The sequence below is a fragment of the Mytilus trossulus genome, chromosome 11, assembly GCF_036588685.1.
Source record: "Mytilus trossulus isolate FHL-02 chromosome 11, PNRI_Mtr1.1.1.hap1, whole genome shotgun sequence".
Lineage (NCBI taxonomy): Eukaryota > Metazoa > Mollusca > Bivalvia > Mytilida > Mytilidae > Mytilus > Mytilus trossulus.
The window spans coordinates 40,221,615-40,245,526 of NC_086383.1; the positions used below are offsets into that span (position 1 = coordinate 40,221,615).

Below are 23,912 nucleotides of genomic sequence, written 5' to 3' on the forward strand. Positions count from 1 at the left end.
CATCATTGATAATCTTACATAAATTAAGGTGGTAGATCTTGGTTCAGGGAGATGACTCTTTAGATCAGTAAAGCGTTTGTAAAAGTCAAGTTCATCAATTTGTTTTAAGCATTTACCTGAAACAGATTGAAAATAATCTATGGAACCTAGAAGCTTAGAATATATCTAGGAAAATGGTTGCGACAAACGTACTGATAATTTCCCTTAACCTAGGTCTACCTCCTTAAACGAATCGTTATATTCATGTACTGAATTGAACACTATTTCTACTTCTACATGTCTGTAAGGAGATATAAGAAGATGACCATTAGCTGTAATTTGCCCTTAATGGCAGAACTTAACTTTTTTGTTAATAATTATCGTCTAGTTAATAGATATAAGAAGATGTGGTATGAGAGCAAATAATACAACTCTCCATTCAAGTAACAATTTGTTAAGGTAAACCATTATAGGTCATAGTACAGTCTCAAATACACCAAACAGCAAGATATAAAGGGCACAACATAGCTAGTAGTAAACCATTTAAACGGGAAAACCAACGGTCTAATCTATATATAAAAAACGTAATGTAAAGGCATCAATAAATTTTATGATAATTGTGACAAACGTCGATGCAGCGAAAAAACTCGAAGATATTATGTCGTACAATAATATTGACATGCATCTATAGCTTCAGACAATTAGTGGATGAATGTAACAGAAAGATATAAATATTTTTCGTTACGACATTAAAAAGATATTTTACAATATTGAAATGAAAACTTTTTTCAACGCAAGTCCTGAATTAATCTTATAAATTTGTTTGAATAAACAAATCTTTCATATTGATGCGTGCACTTCTCTTGCTATGAATAAATGTATAAAGTAACATTTCCCTGTTACATTTAAGCAGCATAAGGACAATGATTTTAAAAGTTATCAAACTGAAGATTTAGACATGAAAATAGTAGAGAGTTTAAAATTTTGAAAGTATTTTTTTAACGAACGATATGCTTGTTTACTTATATATATTACTATGAACAATATATAGATAAGTGCAGTCGCAAATCCAACCTAAATACGTTTATTTTGTTAATTTTAGTAAAATTTTAAAGTTATAAGTGGTAACACTTGTCTTGACCAAACAATTTACCAGTGATATATTAAAATTAAAACCAACACTGCTAGCGCGAGCAAAGCAAGTTATATTGAAAATATTGTGGCAAAAAGTTCAGTGAACGTCATCGTCAAAATAAGGATAACAAAAAGAAACACGAACAACGTCATTTTTATCGTAGAGGCTAGTTAGACTTTCAAATGTCTCTGAAACTTAAAAATTCAGATAAAGACAACTTTACTTGTTGTTTAAAAAGATTTATTTCAGTTCAGCTTCCTGAACAGATAGGTCTTGACCCACTAAAGCGAAAATGTAGTCAGCAATGAGTAGTTCAATTACTTTTATCTAATTTTTACATATGCATCAAGTTACTCTACATGCTCTATATGCTTTTTTTATTTTTTTATTTTGTCTTCCTGAAATTATTTCTAATTTAAATTGTAATTTGAATAAAGTGTATATGTGTTGAAACTACAATTGTGAATTGTCCGTATTGTAATGATGCTTAAGCATTTGAATTAAACACTTTCGTCCCGTTGGGGGTATCTCCAGCCAAGTAGTCACCATTTCGGTGTTGACATGCATATCAATTGTATGGTCATTTTCATACATTTACTGTTTGCAAAAGTATTAATTATTCGAAATACTAAGGATAGATAACCTAAGCCGTATTTGGTACATTTTTTTTTTAAATTTTGGGTCCTCAATACTCTTCAACTTTGTACTTGTTTTAGCCTTTTAATGATTTTTATCTCAGCGTCACAGATGAGTCTTATGCAGACAAAACGTGCGGCCGGCGTATTAAATAATAAGTCTGGTACCTTCGAAAACTATTGAGTTCTGTGTTAATTGTTCGATGCCGTTTACTTGGAATTTAAAAAATAAAATCATCTTCGGAATAACTTTAATATAATTATTTTAATGTTCTGCCGCCAGTTTTTCATGATGATGAAATCCGATTAAAAAATTACTGGGCGTTGCTCTCAACCATTTATATTTTCATTGTTCTGACGTTCAATTTATCTTAAATATTGATAAGATTTTCTGGTTCTGACCATTAGTTGAATTTAAGACACTAGTTTTACTGATTTTATTTGTTCAAACACTTCCTTGTTGTTCCATCCAAATTCAAGTAGTATGTTTAAAAAAAAACTTAATTGTATAGAATTTTTAAAAGATATTGAAAATGTTTAACAGATAGTGAAAATTTATATAAGAATTAACCCATGGTTTGTCTATGATGTAAGTAAATGTCAATCTAAGTCGATATTAAAATGTATTATACTTAACAATTTCCGGGTGTTGACCATTGGGTGAAATGCAACGAAACTCCTTAATCGTTTGATTTTTTCTTAGACTTCCTTGTTGCCCTTCTCACAATCAAACATGTATTGTTTAATACAGAAATAAACACAACACATAATTTAAATATTGTTATTTTTACATTTCCTGTTACAAAGATTTGCTGGTTTTGTAATGTTAGTTTTCCGGTTTAACTAGATAACGTTATATTAAACAATTCAATATCAAATCAGTTGACCGATTTAACAAATTGATGTTTGCACATTAAACGTACAATTTCAACTTCAAAGAAAACGTGTTAAATATTCCAACCCCGCATTTTGCTATGCAATGATTCGGATTCTATCGTATTGTAATATAAGGCTACAAACCAATAGAAAAAGAGAAAGCTGGTAAACATCATAACACTACATCCATGTAGTACTAGTAGTCGAACATATCAAGTTATATTTTAACACGAAAATGTTACAGAAAACAGGATATTAAAAACTGGGTACTTTTGGGTCATTTTGATCCTCAACTGCTTTGGTTAAAATCATCATTGAGTTGTAACTGATTGCCGTTTGTCATATATTTTGTTTTCGGTTTTTTTTTAACCTTTTTTTAATTGTGTTTTAATTGCTACGTCAAGATTTTTTAACAGCTTCATGACAGTTTGTTTTTTATCAACAAATTTAAGTTGTTTAAATCTGATCAATTGAATAGTTGATTGTACTTTGTAATAATCGCCTTATTGTATATCTTAATCAACAAAGTCTATGTAAATCTGACATATACTATAAATGCAATGAGGTATTCATACCTACTTTCTTAAAATTGTTATTTCACATACACATTCTTGAACAAACAAAAAAAAAACACGCGACTGGGTACGTAAAAACTTAAATTTTTAAATCCAAACAATATTTAAATGCTATTAATCTTTACTAAATAAGGGTTTACAAATTTAAGTGTTACTATGAGAAAAAAAAACAATGAACCTTTTAATTACATGCATTTAAGAGGCAATGCCAGAGAAAACCAGGCAGGACTGTTCAACTAAAAAAAAATAATTTGGTCAAACTTATATTTTTCCCTTTCAGTATAACATACTGACTGGGAATATATAATTTTTTTTCAATTTTTTGTGAATTTGACTTTTTTTTTTAATGAAATTCAATATAAGGGCTCAAACCGCTATTTTCCATTGAAATGTATGGAGAAAAAGCCAGTTTCTTACTGTTTTCAATTATCCGTCATCAGAGAAAAACAATACTTATGACAAAACTACCTATTAGGAAGTCTAGTACTATGTTGGTGTAAAAAATAATGAAAATAAAAATTTTGGTATCTTTTTGATTTTTTTCTAAAAATAAGGTAAAAAAATGCTAAAATAAGGAAAATTGAGAAAATTGAGAAATGCCAGTTTCTAACCGTTTTCAATGAACCATCATTGGAGAAAAACAGACCTTATGACTAAACTACCTATATGGAAGTTTAGAACTATGTTGGTGTAAAAAATAATGGAAATAAAATTTTTGGTATCTTTTTGATTTTTTTCAAAAAATAAGGTTAAAAAAATGCTAAAATAAGGAAAATTGAGAAATGCCAGTTTCTAACCGTTTTCAATGATCAATCATTGGAGAAAAACAGCCTTAATGACTTAACTACCTGTATGGAAGTCTTGTACTATGTTGGTGTAAAAAATAATGAGAATAAAATTTTTGGTATCTTTTTGATTTTTTTCAAGAAATAAGGTAAAAAAATGCTAAAATAGGGAAAATTGAGAAAATTTGAGAAAAGTCGTTTTCTGACCGTTTTCAATTATCCATCACCAGAGGAAAACAACACTAATGAATAAACTACCTATATGCAAGTCCAGTACTATTTTGGTGTGAAAAATGATGAAAACAAAATTTTTGGTATCTTTTTTGATTTAAAAAAAAAAAAAGATAAAAAAATGCTAAAATTAGAAAAATTGGGAAAATTTAAGAAAAGCCAGTTTCTAACCGTTTTCAATTATCCATCACCAGAGGAAAACAACATTTATAACTTACTACTGATATGGAAGTATGTTGGGTTAAAACAAGAATGTGTCAAGAGTACACGGATGCCCCACTCGCACTATCATTTTCTATGTTTAGTGGACCGTGAAATTGGAATAAATTCTCTAATTCGGCATTAATATTATAATGATGTTATCAAAGGGAACATGTACACTAAGTTTCAAGTTGATTAAACTTCTACTTTATCAATAACTACCTTGACCAAAAACTTTAACCTGAAATTTGCACTATCATTTTCTATGTTCAGTGAACCGTAAAATTGGGGTAAAAACTCTAATTTGGCATTTAAATTAGAAAAAACATATCATAGGGCACATGTTACTAAGTTTCAAGTTGATTGGACTTCATCTTCATCAAAAACTTTAACCTGAAGCGGGACAGGCGGACGGACGGACAGACGAATGGCGGCACTATCGTAGGTGTGGCATAAAAATAATGAAAGTACAATTTTTGGTATCTTTTTTACTCTTTTTGAAACAATTCAGTAAAAAAATGCAAAAAATAAGGAAAATTGTAATATTGAGAAAATTATGCTTTGGCAAACCAAAATGGTAATAAATGGATTGAGTGGCAAAATACCAAACACTTTTGCATCTTTATTGTATTTATCATGTTTTAGTGAGTTTTTGATGAAAAAAAATAAAGAAAAAAAGTTGTAGTCTTGTCGCCACTTTGTTCCCTCGGTTGCCATAGCAAGCATAAAATGTACACTATTCATTTCCTGTAGGCCTTTTTTGTACAAATTTTCACCATGAAAGTACTTAGTTGGAAGATGCAAGAAAATTCTCACTGAATTGGCATCTAGATCACAAGTCAATGCCACAGATACCTATAATACAATTTTTTGCTGTACTTTGACCTTTGACCTCAATTTTAAAAGATGACTTTTGTTTACAATTTTGTGTCGGGAGCATTATCTGTTTGCCCTTTGACAAAATCTTTCGATATTTGGCACATGTGTGCAGCACCTCAAGACAATCTGTTGTGTTCCAAGGACCATCATCCCCAAATTTATCCAAACCTTCCTTTAGGGGAATTGAACCTTATAACATAATTTCATAGATATCTATTAATTTAAACAGAAGGTATTGTCCGGAAAACAATGTGTCTTCAGACAACAACAATGACGACATCATACCATTATACATTCCCAAAAATTGTTTGCGGTCGAACAATAAATGATTAGATCCTCATTTCTCAACCTGATATATTCTGAACTTCCAACTGGCATGACCATCATGACCATGGATCTTTTCCATTTATAATTATTTATTTTATTTTTTTTTTGGGGGGGGGGGATTTCAAATCAAGGACAGACACCACATGAATACATTAGTACATGCACGTATATAATTGATAGTGACAAAATCTATAAATAAGCATGCTCTTTGTTTTTGCAAAATCAAATATGATTATGCAGAGTGGTTTAATTCTTTATTGAAGGCTGTACCTATTACTATAAACTTTTACATTGTATGGTCTCTTAATGGAGAGTTGTCTGATTACAATTATGCAGAGGCGGATTTAGGGGGGGCAGGGGGGGTCATATAGGGAAACACTGAAGCATGACTGGAGGGGCCCCCTTAGGTCAGTCAGTGGGCCCCCTCTTATGAAAATTTCTGGATCCGCCACTGTTATACTACATCTGATTTTTATTGTGTTCCATAGCAGTTTCTTCAAAACCTTTGGAAATAGAAGCACCCTTTATCTTCATCACTTGGTTTGTATAAAAGTCAGAATATGATAATGACAACAGATAATTATTTCCATACATCACAATGATTATGGCCTAAAGAAAACTGTGATAGGTACATGTAGCCTTGAAATTGGCAATCATATCAAACCTCCTTTGTTAATAAGACGGATAACTTGGCCTGATTAAATGTGACATATACTTAGCAACAGTGTTAACATAACAATTAGTTTATTCTGTTTAGTAATTCAATCCATAAATTTTGATCAAGATTCAAATGCATGTACTGCACAAAACAAAAAATAACAAGGGCATACTACATTGATACTTATATTTTTTTTGTGTACATATTTCTAAATAGCACAAAAATGTTAACACAATTATTTAAAAAAATACAATTTTTGACTTTTCATTCCCTTTTAAAACAGATTTGTTTTAATATAAATTGATCCCATTTTCTGTTATTCTGTAATAATTTGGAACTTATTTTATCAACACATATATATAATAATACATCTTTTTCGAAATTCATATAAACCCTTGCATAACATAAATGACATGTATAAATATTTGCCTATATAAACACATGAAACATGATAAATATCTAAATAGTTTCAGAAAATTTTGAAATATTCTTTCAGACACCCAGTAATATTTTAAAAGATAAAGATTCATAAACAACTAAGTTGATATTCTTAAAATTGTCCTCTATCAAAATTGGCATTTTCAACATTGAGGTCTCTCAATTACTAAAGTTACTTCCAAAATATTACCAAAAGTCAAACATATACATAAAAAACTTAATAGGTATTGAAATGTTCTGTTGTATGAGTCTCCCAAACTGGTTACAGTTTCATGTGTGATTTTCTTTAACCTCAGTCACCTGAAAACAAATGAAGGAATAGTCAATCTATACATTTATACATCAGTTTTTTGCTTGAAAATGTTTTAAATTAATTGTATTAAATAAGATGAATTTTAATATTGTATACATATATTCAAGTACACATATTTGAAGTTTAGTATAATTTTTTAGAAGATATCACATTCAGGACTTCAAATACATTTGTAGTGAGAGATTAAAACCCTTCTTGCATATCTGGAAATTACACACTTGGTCTAATTTTTATGTGTGTGTCATCTGTGTTTTAATTTGTTCTTAAATTAAGCTGACACTGGTCATATTAAAATGTTTAACAATTCATTTGTTATGCATTCTTATTCTGATTTACATTATGTACTGATGTAATGTGTAGTTTATTTACAGGATTTAAGATTTCACATACTTTATCTCATATGGTACTTTATCAAAATATAGATAAACATGTAAAAAATGTACTTTAAGAGATACTGGTACTCACTTATGAATTTTCATATTAATGCAGTAGGTTAACTTCAAAATCAAGTTGATCCATTTCTCTAATTATAGGCTCCTCTATATGTAAGTCTGTCATCTGATGTATCTTTTATCTGTTTAAAGAAATAACAGATTATAAGGTGATCAATTATTCTTTGAATTGAATTTGGAAAATTGTATTTAAAATCAAATTAGTTATTTTCTTATCTTAAGAACCAGTGGAAAATATATAATGAGCTGTTAGCATCTTACTACATTAAAACATTCAAAGTTACAAGACTTTTTTGTATGATTAATTCTATTTTTAAATGGACAGGTTAATGTTTAAAATGATCTAAATGAACACTTTAAAGCAGAAAGGTAAATTGTGATTAACTTATTACTAAACAACTTTACTTGATATATTTGAGTCAAATTAACCGTATATGTTATGCGCTTCAGGATCACACATGTACATGTACAAATGTATCTAAATTCTAATGACAAGATCTCAAAATGTGCTAATTTTAAAATATTTTTTTCAGTTTTGAACTAAATGTTAAAAGTTTGAAATCCTTGCAATTGTATCATGTATATACATGTATCACATGTCTAATTTAGTTTCTAAGGACACGAAGGACAATAAACAACAATTTTATGAAACAAAGGTATTGCTGTCCTAAAGGATCCCATCTAAATAGTGGATTGAGAATCTAATTATCTTAAGATTTGATATACAAGTTATATTTTTATAAATAAATATATATGTTATCATGATAACCACTTTTCAATATATGTGTGTCTTTCATATGTCATAAAATATAGGTACACTGTATATGTACCAATCAAAATTACAGAAAATTTAAATTTGACATTCCTGATTTTTAACAAATTAAGCTTACTGTTTACATATCAGATATAAACATACATATGACTATCCTGATAACTGTAGGATTGTCTTTACTTTTATAAATTGTGACTTGGATGGAGAGTTGTATCATGATCTATCATTGACACTCATGCCACATCTTTTTATACATTTATCTATTCTACATGTACATTGTTTGTACATGTACATGCAAATGTATTCAGTTGTAGTCGCATTTTGCCTACATGTACATTCATTTTGGCACATGAACATACCTTACTGACATGTACATATTAATGATAAGCATAATAAATAAGGTGACAGACATGTATGGTCTGTTTTGTATATGGAGGATAGTTGTACATGTGATTTTCTCATTGGTAATCATCATGATCATAACCAAATCTTCTTTTTTTTGTAACTTTTGAGTCTGATACATGTAGTTTTTTTTTATTTTTTTTTATTTTAAATTACATGTATTATCCTATTCAAATAATGTTTAAACATGATGAATAAAATTGTATAAAATTGCTTTCAGCACAGATCATACATTTGCAGAGAATAATTTCACATTGTAACTAAAAATATGAGGGAATGGGGGGATGTACTAAAATTATTGAATATGCCACATGATTTATCCGAGAAGTAATTTTAAACTTTCATAATTTAAATTATTACCTGTTCCAACTGGTATAACTGTCGCAAAGGATTCTTTAAAACACTATCACTATCATCTGCTTCAAAGTGATGCGCTTTTTCCAGTTTTCAAGATGCACAAAATTATGGCATTTAGATCTTTATAGTTTGCTTTTGGTGTCCATGATATACCATGTACTGTTTTAAGGTGGGAGAAAACTGTATAATTTCCAGCATTTGTCCAGCTGAATCATCAAAAACTACTCACGAATGGCTTTAAATTCCTCATATTCCACATTTCCAGCAAATAATACAATAATTTCAGTCTTATAAATAATCCTCATTCCCGTACAGATATTGTAACTACCTCTGTCTGGAAGTTATCACCCGTACATGTATGCAACAATCTCCTGGTGAGGGAAATAAGTTTCCCAACACCACAAAGTTATGTACTTTTCTTAAATCTTATCAAAATGTTCAATTATGTATACAAATATACAACAGAAGTTCATTTTTCTGTCAAAACATTACCAGCTGGTTACAACCTTTATCGGTTTTTAAATTGAAGAGCATCACTTTTGGTATGTCTAAACACCAAAAAGACGAAAACAAACTGCTGTTTCCTGACAGTTTACTGCATTAGAACATTTACATATCAACAGATACCAAAGATGTTATTATCATTTCCTGCTGTATTCATGGTCATCTTTTAGAATATATATCAATGTTATATTGTAGGCTGTTTTTGTTGAGAAATTAATACCCCTATTTCCCTATATAAGCAGTCAAATTTACTGAAAAATCCAATTCATTTTTTTATACATAATAACCCAATATGACTTTTTAAAATGTCATTTCCCAACAAAACAAGGTGGATACATTACAAAAACACATTTATCTCAAAAAGTCTGTTGAACAAAATTTCCAAGTTCTGCCTGGTTTTCTCTGGCATTGCCTCTTAACATGTTTAAAGACATGTATGTATCGAACGATTGATCCGGAGTGTGCTATTAAAATACCTCGGATCGAATCTAATAAGTACGCATATAAAACTAAAACAGTTGATAATTAAAAAAATCAGATTCTAACTTTAGTACAGTTTTAAGCAGGATAGTTGGCATTACTCTATTCGACATGAAGATCAAACACCACGTAACTTTGGTGGTTTACCAACTCAACGCAATTTATAGATCATAAATTGGAAAAACAACAAATTGTAAAGGTTATATATTACAGATAACTCATAGTTTCTGTATCATTGGGATATATTTGTGGCGAAAGTTTTTTTAAACAGAGCTCTTGTATACAATTTAATATTTATTTATTAAACAGAGTTTAACACGTATATATATTTGTCAATTCTAAATTTTCAACTTCTTTATTTAGAGAACTACGTAAAACATAGGTAAAAAAATAAACGTTGTGAAAAAATGAGTGTTTGGCACACGAGAAAAAAAAGACGCATTGTAGAAAATGAAAAAAATATAAATGTGTTTAAAAGACTTAAAATTATATAATGGTTATCAAGGAAGCATCCAATTAGTCTTGTAAATGTGTTGCTCTCCCAGCGTATGCTCGTAAAGATGATTATTTAGCCTCATACCCCGCCTGACTATACTTTTCAACCAAATGTTGGTAATATTTATCAGTTGACGTATGTGTGAAATAATGTATATGGTACGGATAAGCAGCTTGTAATCATTTTATAGTTCCATACAATCAAATCAGACCTCTTACATGAAATTTCAAAAATACATGAATTCGATTAGTTCGAGGTTGCTTTTCACAAAAATCATTTTTATTTCATTCTTTTTATTAAAAAAAGTATATTGGGAAATGATGAATTAAAACGTTTAACTTAATATATGAAAGTGCCATTCAAATTTAAGAACTGTTAGAGACATGCACCATAATAGGCATCGCCATGCTCTTTAAGAAGATTATTTAAGGAATAACAGTACTGTAATTTAAAAGTTGTCACGGCAAACAATTGTTGCAACTGGTCAACTTCAGTTCTGTTATTCCAATTCTAGTGCATTAAAAACAGAAAGTATACGTTAGAGATTGAAAAAAATCTATAACTTTATTGGAAAAAGAAACGTTATAAAAAAAGAAGTAAAATCACAAACAGGCTGACCTCAGAGGAAATTGAAAATTATCAAAATTATAGAATGGCAAATTTAAAAGATCGACCAAATCAAACGACAATGGTCTTAAAATGACAAACGATAAACGTGACATCATACAGAGAAAATCTTACAAAATAATGCATAATGTTAACTCATCGATTAAAATTCTGATACAATCACATCAAAATTATGATTTTGGGGTTAATATTGTGTTAGTGTCGATAATGTTGTTACAGTAGTAATCGAACATTTGTTGATCCAATCAATTTAGAAAAGCAGGATCTCCTTAGTTACGACATATTTACTGTATAAGAAAACACATTTCATTTAATTATAAAAAAAAAGTCGGTGCGTTTGAATGGTTACACATATAAATTTGCATAGTTTGATTGATACCTGTCAGAAGGACTAATTACGTGTAGCATTGTCACGAACTTCCATGAATCAGACTTATTTCAGTTCAAATTTGCATATATTTTTGTATTTATTTTAATAAAATTGAGAATGGAAATGGGGAATGTGTCAAAGAAAGAACAACCCGACCATAGAGCAGACAACAGCAGAACGCCACAGATGAGTTTTCAATAAGGAACTCCCGCACCCAGAACCGTCCCCCGGCTGGCCCTAAACAAATATATATACTAGCTCAGTGATAATCGACGTCATACTAAACTCCGAATTATACACAAATAACTAAAATTTAAAACAAGACTACCAAAGGTCAAAGACTCCTCACTTGGGATAGGGGCAAAAATGCGGCGGGGTTAAACATTTTTTTTTTCGATTTCTACCCTCAAAAACAAGTATGTTTGAAAAACATGTAATAAGCTTTTAAATAGATAGTTTTATTTCTTCTATGCAGTAAAATAATGTCAATATAAGTTGATATCGATATTTGAGAAACTTACACGATTTCCCATTAGGTGAATTTAAAAGACTATTTTTACCAATTGTATGTGTTCTATTACTATCCGTTCGACCTAATTATACTTGTCGAATTCAAGCATGCATTGCATACTACAACAATTAACAAACACATCATTCAATACAAAAGTAAAAATGAGTTTTTTTATTCATTACACGTCTTATTGAAAGGATTTGCTGTCTTGTAAATGTTGGTTTCCTTGTATAATTAGATAACATTATATTACGCAATAAATCTTTTTAACCTGAAATTGTTTATTAAGTCGATTAAACAAATAGATATTTGTACATTAGTCATACAAGTTAGAGTAATTAGTGAGTAACTAACTGGACGAATTACGTAATTTCCACTTCAAACAAAGCGTGTTACATATTCCAACTCTGCATTTTGCTATTTGATATTAAGGATTCTATCATATCTAAATTTTAGGATTCAAGAGAATGAAATTGAATATCAAATCGGTTCAACAAATTGATATTTGCACATGCAGCCTACATTTTTAAGTAACGAAGGAGTACCTAACTGGAACTTTTTGGTTATATAGCTCCTCAACTGTTTGTTTTTAAAAATAAAAAAAAATAATGTTATTTATTCTTTAATATATTTTAAGTACGTTTTTATGTAAGTATATGTCAATCTTAGTCGGTAATAATAATTGATATGCATGTCAGTTAACTGCTAGTAGTCTGTTTTTATTTATGTATTATTGTCATTTTGTTTATTTTCTTTGGTTACATCTTCTGACATCAGACTCGGACTTCTCTTGAACTGAATTTTAATGTGCGTATTGTTATGCGTTTATTTTTCTACATTGGTTAGAGGTATAGGGGGAGGGTTGAGATCTCACAAACATGTTTAACCCCGTCGCATTTTTGCGCCTGTCCCAAGTCAGGAGCCTCTGGCCTTTGTTAGTCTTGTATTATTTTTATATTAGTTTCTTGTGTACAATTTGGAAATTAGTATGGCGTTCATTATCACTGAACTAGTATATATTTGTTTAGGGGCCAGCTGAAGGACACCTCCGGGTGCGGGAATTTCTCGCTACATTGAAGACCTGTTGGTGACCTTCTGCTGTTGTTTTTTATTTGGTCGGGTTGTTGTCTCTTTGACACATTCCCCATTTCCATTCTCAATTTTATTGAACATTTTCCTGGTTTTGACCATTGGATGAATTAAGAAAATATCATTAGCGATTTGATTTGTTTTTAGACTTCCTTGTTGTCTTAATCATTCATGTCAAATTCAAGCATGCATTGCATAATACGAAAATAAACACACAATATCATTTAAAACAAAAATAGAAATAATATACAATGTCTCATTAAAAGGATTTGCTGTTTTGTTAAGGTTAATTTTCTGGTTTCACTAGATAACGTTTTATTACGCAATAAATCATTTTAAACCTGGAATTGATTGATTGACCGATTTTATAAATTGATATTTGCACATCAAGCATAGATGTTTAAGTCATGAACACGTACCTTACTGCACGAAACACGCAGTTTCTACTTCAATAAAAGCGTACTTTTATAAATTGTTATTTGGATGGCGAGTTGTCTCAATGGCACTCATACCACATCTTCCTATATCTAAACATTCAAACTTTGCAGTTTGCTATTCAGTATTGTGTATTCTATTTGATCTTACTTTGAGGCTTAACGAGGAGAGGAGTAAAGAAGGTTGGTGATCATCCATACAATTACATAGTAAATTAACTCATCATAGATACCAGGCTTAAAATTTTATATGTACGCAAGACGCGCAACTCAATGTGTCTACAAAAACTCATCAGTGACGCTCGAGGAAAAAAATGTTAAAATCGAACATTATATACAAGTTATATGTATTTTCGAAAAATTCACATACTTTATTAAGACATGATTTGTATAATACAAATTTTTTTTTTAAATTTGTTGTGGTACTTGTTGGTCATATACATGATATAGCTCCTCAACTCGATGGATCTTATACAGCATTGACCTTCAATATAGTTCGACTTTGATCATTCTTGGTGAGGGTAAATAGAGAAAACTGCTTTGGAAAATTAAATGTATAACGTAATGTTTTTTTTTTAATTTTCTTGGAGATAAAACACATTGTTTAAACATGGATTATTATGTTATATGTATGTCATTAGTCATATGTATGTAATTCAGTAGTAGCCGGTCCATTGATATGTGTCCTATAATTCTTTTAATTTACTGCATTGTCGTTTGTCTGTTTGTTTGTTTGTTTGTTTGTTTGTTTTGCCTTTCGTTAAAGCTGTTGTATATGTTGTATTATCAAGGCTTTCTGAATAGCTGTCGATATATTGTTGGTTTTTTTTATAATGAAAACATACGAACATTAGTTGTTTTATTACGAGCAATTAGATCGTTGATAGTCATTTGCAATCGCCTTCTCGTTTTATCTCCTAACCAAAATATGTATACAAATTTTCTTAAATGTGATAGTTCATAAAATTTCTTGAACATCAACAAAAAACACGCAACTGAGTACACAAAAACTTGAAGGTTTAATTCCAAAGAATATTAAAAGGCTATTGAGCTTTACTTTCTAAGGGTATACTAATTTTAGTGCTACAATGAGAACTTTATTATTTAAAGCATTCAAAGAAATGTATGTATCGAAGGATCCCAAAACAGGATGTGATATTAAATCTGGTAGTAATGGCTGCAAAACTAGAATATATGATATTTGAAAAAAAAACATAACCAAGCTTTAATACTGTTGATACATAGCAGTAAAAAAGTCATTTCTATATAGGAACTACTATTCAAAGAACAACAAAACCGGTAAATTTGGTGATTAGCCATGTCATGAAAACAAACAAATCAGAACTGACGGAATCAACAAGAGTAAAGTTAGGGATGAAAAATAAAATTCCTGAATTGCAGGGATGTATTTGTAGTGAGCGTTTCGCTTAACCAGTGAACTTTTGGCTTAGGAAGTAGCAGTTACATATATGTTCTTTAAACATATGTTATAGAAGAGAAACAATTATTTTATCATACTCAAAGTATAAACATGTTTACAACATTTTACTTTCTTGTGTCCAAAGTGTGTATGTACAGAAACGTTAGAAAATAACTATGCATAAATCGTTTTAAAACGTTTCTTGATAGAAAACTTTTAATGATATTATGCAGGTTAATATGACAAGGAAGCTGTATTGTCATCATCATTTATATTGCATATGTCACGCATACACAGCTTGATATTATTTTAAAGTTCCAGAAATTTCAAGTATATACAAGAAATGCCAAAGATACTAACAATTTGTTTAAATTGATGTTTGTCTTTAACAAAACCCATTTACGATTCATTTTTTTGTCAGAATAGCAAATTGGAATTTAAATTTATAAACGCGTCATTAATCTAAAAAAAAGCAATACTAGTAAGCCACTTACACCATACTAGACACGTTATTCAAGAAGATCATTTAAGGTGGTACCCAGCACTATCAGTAAAATTAATTTGGCTCGTAAAATTTTCATAAAAATTTACTCTGACCCTTTGACAAAAAATAAAAATTTCAAAAGTTTTGAAACAACCATTTTTATCAGAAAAAATACACTGATTATATAGCAGTTTGACAAACCCCAATTTTAATCATTGAGAAGCTTAATATTCCCTTTACAACACAACGTTTTAAAAAAAAATCAACCGATTTTACAGAGTTATCTCCCTGTAATAAAAGGTACCACCTTATGGTATCTATTTGACTTTTATTTTGCTATTTTTACATTTCGTGTTACAATTATTTGCTGTCTGTTAGTTTTCTGGTATAACTATATCATGTTATATTACGCAAAAACAGCGCTGTAACTGTAGTAAAAAAGTGATCGTCATCAAATCAGGTGCGGCAACTATTCAACGGTGTCTTCCTCGAATGTTAACATTTTATGTGTTACCTATTTCTTGAACGCTAACAAAAATATGTCAATAGAGGTTTTTATAAGAACAATAGGTGTTTTTATAACTATTAAATTATGATTTTATCAGTATTCAAAATTTCAATTATAAATAAGAAAACTTGATAAAATTCTTATCACATTTTGGTCAGAAAAAATAGATTTTGGGGTTAAAAGGATTATGAATTTTAAAGAAATAAAGGAAATTAAAACATTTTGTCACTTTATACATTAAAAAAGAATTCTGAAAATGGAAATGGTTTATTAGGAAAAGACACGGCAGAAATATTGAAGAAACTCAAGTTTAATACAATCATTTCAAACTAATAAAAGAGTATAAGAGATTTGTTTAATTCCATATTATTTTAAATGATTTGTTAGTTAATATGATCTATTTGATTTTTTCAATTGAACAATGTTTTGAGTTAGACGTCATTGTATATAAGGATATAACAGCACACAACTATAGAAATATTTGAAAAAAGTACCAAAACCCAAAATAATTTATTGTTGAATTTGTAGATAACGGAATTCCTGTCAAAAAGCACATGTTGACTTTGTGATGCAACACATTTCAAATTTTCATTATAAGTAATATTAGGCTTAAAGACATGAGGAAAAGAGGAGGCTGGTAAACATCTACAACACTACATGCATGTAGTACTAGTAATCGAACATATCAGGTTATATATATACGCCAATGTAACAAGACCTTTAAAATTTGTTCGGGTACTTTTTGGTCAGATCTAACCTCAACTGACTAGATAAAATACATCAATGACTTGCAAAATTGTTCGACTTTGAAAATGAAGCATGAAAACTGAATTGGGAAATGAAATGTTTAAAGTATGTTTTATTCTTGTTAAAGATTTCACACATTTGTTAACCAAGACTTATTATTATGTGTCTGTCCATGTCAGCTGTATTAAATAAAGTTGTCATTGATTGCTGTTTGTCGTACATTTTGTTTTCGTTTATTGAAATGTTCCATCGTGCTGGGTTTTTTTTATCTGCATGTTCTTTTCTATTTTGAACATGTTTAAGGGGGCTCCTGGGTATACATGTAATCAAGAAAAAATTTCTAATATAGGATTTCGCTATATTTTTTTATACATGAACTTTCTCATATACTTAAAAGAAAAGTGAAGTGTCACCGTTCATTTAAGGAGGCTCGCGGGTATAAAATTTTCAGAAAAAAAAACAAACGTTTATTTTTCATTACAAATTTTATTAATCATTGTTAATTACCTTAAGAAGCTGTAACTTTATCATATGGTACAAAAGTTATTCCAAAAAATCAATACGTGTTGGCCCAAGGTGACTTTTAAAATTGAAAAAGCTCCAAATTATCTCCCTTTGGTGCAAAAATGCCATTTTTTGGCATTAAAATATCTTTTTTAACTCATCTGTGACCTATATTTTTTATTATTATTTTCGAAAAAGCAGAACATAAACTAAATAATTGTAAAATTTTAGCCATTTTTGTAATTTAGTTCTTTTTTAATTTCTATATTACCGCTTTTTCTCCTATTAGGTCAACAGAAAAAAAGGACATTAGCAAAAATGTATGCTTTTTTCGAAGGCAGATTGTGAGCGTAAATAAACGGTGACCCCATTTTTTTTATTTCATCTTTCTATGAGGTATAAGTAAAAGTTAATTTTATAGAAAAAAATAGCGAAATCTTATATTAAATAAAAAAAAAATGATTTAGACCCGCGAGCCCTCTTAAGCTCACAATCTGCCTCCAGAAGAAGCATATATTTTTGTTAATGTCCTTTTTTTTAGTTGAACTTATAGGAGAAATAGACATGATAGAGGGAATATCGAAATAAAATTACAGAAATCGCTTAAATTTTACAGTTATTTAGTTGATGTACAGTTTATTTGAAAACAATAATAAAAAATATAGGTCACCGATAAGATTTAAAAAGATTTTTCAAATTTAATGCCAAACAATGGCATTTTTGCACCAAAGGGAGATATAAACATTTTAAAAGTCATCTGGGGCCAAACCGAATCGATGTTAAGGTTGATTTAAAGTAATAACTAATATACAGACAGTGTAAAAAATAAAATTTATAATGAAAAAATGAAGGTTACATTTTTTGCAGAAATTTTTGTACCCACGCGTCACCTTAAATTGTTTTAATTGCTATGTCAAGGCCTTTTTAAAGCTCTCATTACAGTGTGGTTTTTTTATCACCATATTTTAGCTGTTCAAATCTGATCAATTGAATAGCTGATAGTCATTTGCAATAATCTCCTTATTTGATCTTTTCATCAATATGTTTTTGCAAATCTGTCAAACACCATAAAGGCAATGAGGTATCCATACAATCTTTAGTTCATATAAATTCTTGAAAGAAAAAAAAACACGACTGAGTGTAAAAACTTAAATTTCTAAATCCAAACAATATTAAAATGTTATTAATCTTTACTATTTAAGGTAAACAAATTTAATCGTTGTTATGAGAAATAAAACCATGAACTCTTGTATTACAAGTATTTAAAGAAATATATACATATGAAGACCTGTTAGTGACCTTCTGCTGTTTTCTGCTCTATTGTTGGGTTGTTGTCTCTTTGACACATTCCCGATTTTAATTTTCAATTGTATATGGTATATATCGAAAAATTGAATACGGAGAGTGCTATTAAAATAACTCCACAATCTAGTAACAACAATGGCTATAAAACTAGAACAGTTGATAATTAAAAAAATCATAATCCCACTATATTACTGGTTTTTTTTTTTTATAGCAGTATAGTTGGCAGTTCGCATTATTTTGATCTATATGAAGGTCAAAACAATGGCGTTTTTTTTTGCACAAGAGAAAATATTAACTTTGCTTTACAAGATCAACCAACAGACTTCACATTGTAATTAAAAGATTTGAATTATGTAATGGTTATGAAGGAAGCATCCAATCAATCTTGTTAATATGTTGCATTCTCAGCGCATGATCACAAAGTTGATTCTCTATCATCGTTCTAACCCGACTGGCTGTTCTTGTTACAAAATGTTAGTAATATTTATCAGTTAACGTATTTTCATATTTTCACGTTTTGAAAGATAAAACATCACCATAATCATTATTCTCAAACAATAAGCATGTACGTATAGCACATTCTTGCCTCCGAAGGACCTTTCTTGATTTACAAAAACGTTAAAATATGACAAACTATATAAACAAATATGACTTCAAAAGTATATTATTTACTCCGTATTTGCATTTAAAACTAGTTGATAGAAAACCCTTTGCAATGTCATGCAGGTTAACTCAACAGAAAAGTGTGTTTGCTATCTCCAGTTATGATGTATTGATATTCACAGCTTGATATTCTTTCAAAGTTCCAGACATTTCAAATCACTAATGTATATACATGGAATTCGAAAGTACATACATTTAATTAAAATGACGTTTGTTTTTTACACACACCATTTTCATTTCATTATGTCTGTCAGAATAGTACAAATGAACGCGATGAACAGATGCTTAAATGCATAAAAATGTCATTAAACTAAAACACGAAAAGCACTATAATAGACACGATCTTCAAGACGATCATTAAGGAAGTGCAGTACAACTGATTTATGAGACTATCTTTACCCATTTTATTTGTTCTAATACTTCCTTGTTGTCCGTATCATATATGTTAAATTCAAACGTGCATTACATACTGCAAATATAAGCACATCACATCATTTTATAAATAAGTAAGAAATAAACTCATCATCGATAACACGACTATAATTTTGTATATACGCCGACAAAAGAGTCATCAGTGACGCTCGAATCCAAAAAAGTTAAAAAGTCCAAAAAAAGTACGAAGTTGAAGAGCATTGTAATAAAGATAGACATGTTTGTATAACACGTCTTGTTAAAAGGTTTTGCTGTCTTGTTACAGTTCAGTTCCTGGTATAACTAGACAACATCATATTACGCAATAAATCTCTTTAACCTGAAATTGTTTATTAAGTCGATTAAACGATTACACCAATTGATGTTTGTGCATTGACCATATAAGTTGAAGTAATGAGAGAGTTATTATCTTGACGAATTACGCAATTGCCCCTTCTAACAAAACGTGTGAAAAATTCAAACTTTGCATTTTTCTATTCGACATTAAGGATTCTATCTTATCTACATTTGAGATTAAGGAGAATAGGAAATGAGGAAGCTGGTAGTCATTCATAACATTACATGGTAATTGAACATACCAGGTCATATCTGTATGCGCAAAATTCAAATTATACATAATTTGTATACCACAAGACTTTACAAATTTGTTTGGGTACTTTTTGATTAAATATTGTAACTTATCTACGTTTTATGCTTACAAAAAAGAAGAAAAGCGGAGGCTGTTAATCATTTATTACATCACACAGTACTCGAAGATATGAGGTCATATCTCTGTACAGTCAAATACAACATGATATGTTTCAAATAAAATTAATAACATTTGGATGGGTGCTTTTTGGTCATGTAGATCCTCAATTGTTTGGATATAATACAGCATTGACCTTCACTATCGTTCAGCTTTGAGTTTATTCTGATGAAGTAAACATTGAAGACTGCTTCTGCAAATGAAATGTAAGAGTGTTGATTTATTCTTTTATAGGTTACATTTATTGTATATATATCAAATGTGTATGTCCCAATCAGATGCATTCAATTCAGTACTTGAAATTGAATGCTGTTTGAAATATACTTTTTTCATTTATTGTAATGTTGGATCGTGCCGTTTGTTAGTGTGTTTGTTTTCTTTGGGGTTTTTTTGTTAAAATTATTTTATAGTTTGTTATGTTAAGGCAGTTTTTTCGTCTAAAGAGCCTATCTTGATTTACAGAAACGTCAAAACGTGACAAACTATATAAACAAAATCAACGTCAATAGTATAACCAAACTAGAAAGTCAGTAGTTGCATTCACAAATTTGTTGATAGAAAATTCATTGCAATGGCATGCAATTTAACTAAACAAGGAAGCTTTACTGTCATCACCATTTATAATATACATGGTACGCATACGCAGCTTAATATTCTTTTAAAGTTCCAGACATTTGCATTCAGACCTTATCAATTAAGTTTATAAATGAAATGCCCAAAATACATTAATTTGATTAAATTGAGGTAAGTTATTTACGAAAACAATTTGTACTGCATACTTTTTGTCAGAATAGTACATTGGAAAGTGATGAAATTATAATTTAAGTTATAAAAGTGTCACTCAACTTAAAAACAAAAAGCCACTTGCACCATACTAGACATGTTCTGACGAATATTTAAGGAGTAAAAGTACAGTACAGGTTTACTGAAAAGACTATCTTTTTGATTTGTTCTTAGACTTCCTTGTTGTCCTAATCATACATGTCAACTCAAAAACATGCTTTGCATCATACAAGAACAAACATAAAACATCATTTAATACAACAGTAAGCAATAGTTTGTTTTTATATAAAAGGATGTGCAGCCTTGTTAAGAATGGTTTTCTTGTATAATAATATAGTTTAATTCGTCTATGAAGTAAGATAAATTAAATGTCAATATGAGTTGATATCAATATTTGATATACTTACATAATTTCCTATTATTGGCAATCAGGTGAATTTAAGAGACTATTTTTACCAACTGTTTGTGTTCTATTACTTCATGTTCGTCCTAATCATACTTGTCAAATTCAAGCATGCATTGCATAATACAAAAATTAACCAAACGATTAAATTTAAATACACGTCTTATTAAAAGAATTTGATGTCTTGTACAAGTTCGTGTCCTGGTATAACTAGATAACGTAACATTATGCAGTAAATCTTTTTAACCTGAAATTGACTATTTAGTCGATTAAACGATTACACAATTATACATTGTATATTGCCCTTTAACTATTTAAATTGAATTGAAGTAATGATACAATAACAAACAGACGAACTACCCAATTGCTACTTCAAAGGAAACGAGATAAATATTTCAAATTTGTATTTTGCTATTCAAAATTGTGAATCTTATCTTATCTAAACTTAAGAATTAAATAGAATAGGAATAGTGGAAGCTTGTGATCATCCATGATATTACACGCGTTTCGTCTACAAAAGACTCATCAGTGACGCTCGAATCCACAAAAGTTAACAAGTCCTAATAAAGTACGAAGTTGAAGAGCATTGAGGACCAAAGTTCCTTAAAGTTTTGCCAAATCCAGCTAAGGTAATCTATGACTGCGGTAGAAAAGCCTTAGTATTTGCTCGAATCTATTGTTGTGATGAAGACCTGTGTGAGTGACCGTGTGATGTTTTCTGCTAATTTGTTGGGAAGTTGTCAGTTACATCCATCGTCTGTCCTCATACTTTTAATATGAGGTTAGAATAGCAAAAGGCGTTCACACACTAAGGCTGGGATGCGAAATTAGGTAAGTTCACTAGCTTCAGTTTAGACATATAGCGGACGCGGCAATGTCCACATACTAAGGTCTCCAAAGGCAGAATTGGAGGGGACCATACGCTAAAGGTCAAAGTATATAAATCGGCAGCTCCCAGCGAATTGGGGTAAAATGGCCGCATCAGGTTGCCAATCAGCTTATAATTAGATAAACGCAAACTTAAGATCCTCTGCTCTTAAAATAATATATACGTTGTTTTATCTCTCATTTTGTTTAGTCAAATTTCAATTTTTCCACTGTGGTCAGTGTTTCTCAGATAATTCGTTTGCAGTCAATTCAGTTATAGTTAATAATACGTTAAACTCATGTACGGATTAACCAGCAATATTGCATAAATGACGGCTGTTGACTGACTTATTTATATTTTATGACTTACATGCAGAAGGTGTCAAGTAATCTTGATTATTACGTGTTAATGGTGTGTATATTCGTGATAAATCACATTTGTAAACATGCACGTCAGTGTGTATAAACACCTAAATAGTCCTTCAAAATAAATATTTATGATAGCAAATTGTACTAGAATATGATCATGTGCTTTTGATATCACGTGTTAGTAAGAACGAACATCACGATATACGTTGAAATCGTCGTTCAAACACCATCAATAGTTATCTATAGTATTATTATGAGCGTACATACTTATAAATGGCTGATTGATGCTCTACTTTGTCCCAATACATAATACATCTATTTTACCATGATTTTCATAAATATTATCCTTACGTATCAGATGAAAAATATAAAAAAGACGATATGATATGATTGCCAATCAGACAACTCCCCACAAGGGACGTAATGACACAGACATTGACATTTATATGTCACCTTACGGGCTTCAACTATGAACAAGGCAATACCACATAGTCATCTATAAAAGGCCCCTAAGTTAAAATTGCATATGTTTTCGAAAATTGTTTTTTTTTTATTTGTTCTAGAAGCCCTCGAGTACATTCTGATTAAGTTATTTCATTGGTTAAAGTTTGACTAATAATCATAGACATTTCCTTCTTTTTTTTATTTAATAAAATGGACATGAAAGTGACAATACAACTGAGCTTTTAAAGTGCAGACGTTTCAATAATGTTGCAATATTGTTTTTGATATAAAAAAGGCAACGATTCCTTAAAGTGCATTAAATTGATTATCCTGAAACGCAAAACATGCATATGCTCTTATGTTTGTCAACATGACGTCTTGTATGAAAATGATGTGCTGGTATATTAATCAACAATAGTGCTGATCAACTCACACTCATGATTTGCTTCATACTTCAAAAAAGGGTACTCTGTAGGCTTTTACAACTTTTCGTTTGTAAAATTTGTAATACCACATACAAACAAATTACCTACCATATGAATTATAAGTAACTAACCAGGGTATGCACAAACTTTACATTTGAAATATGAACATTAATATAATATACGATTTTTTTCTCTCAGTTGTTTCAGTCAATTTTTAACTCGTCAACTGCGGTCAATTTAGTCTTGCTCAGACAATTCGTCTTCAGTAAATCTAAACAACATGCTGA

At 29.9% G+C, this 23,912-nt stretch overlaps 1 long non-coding RNA gene across 1 annotated transcript; it reads right to left on the minus strand.

Annotated features, from left to right (window-relative positions):
* Window positions 1-5,052: 5,052 nt before the first annotated feature.
* Window positions 5,053-9,684, minus strand: LOC134691091 (uncharacterized). Its single transcript, XR_010102092.1, has 3 exons — window positions 9,019-9,684; window positions 7,498-7,606; window positions 5,053-7,019 (listed from the first exon to the last, which is right to left on the minus strand). It is a non-coding gene; the product is annotated as an uncharacterized LOC134691091 (long non-coding RNA).
* Between the last annotated feature and the right edge of the window lie 14,228 nt (window positions 9,685-23,912).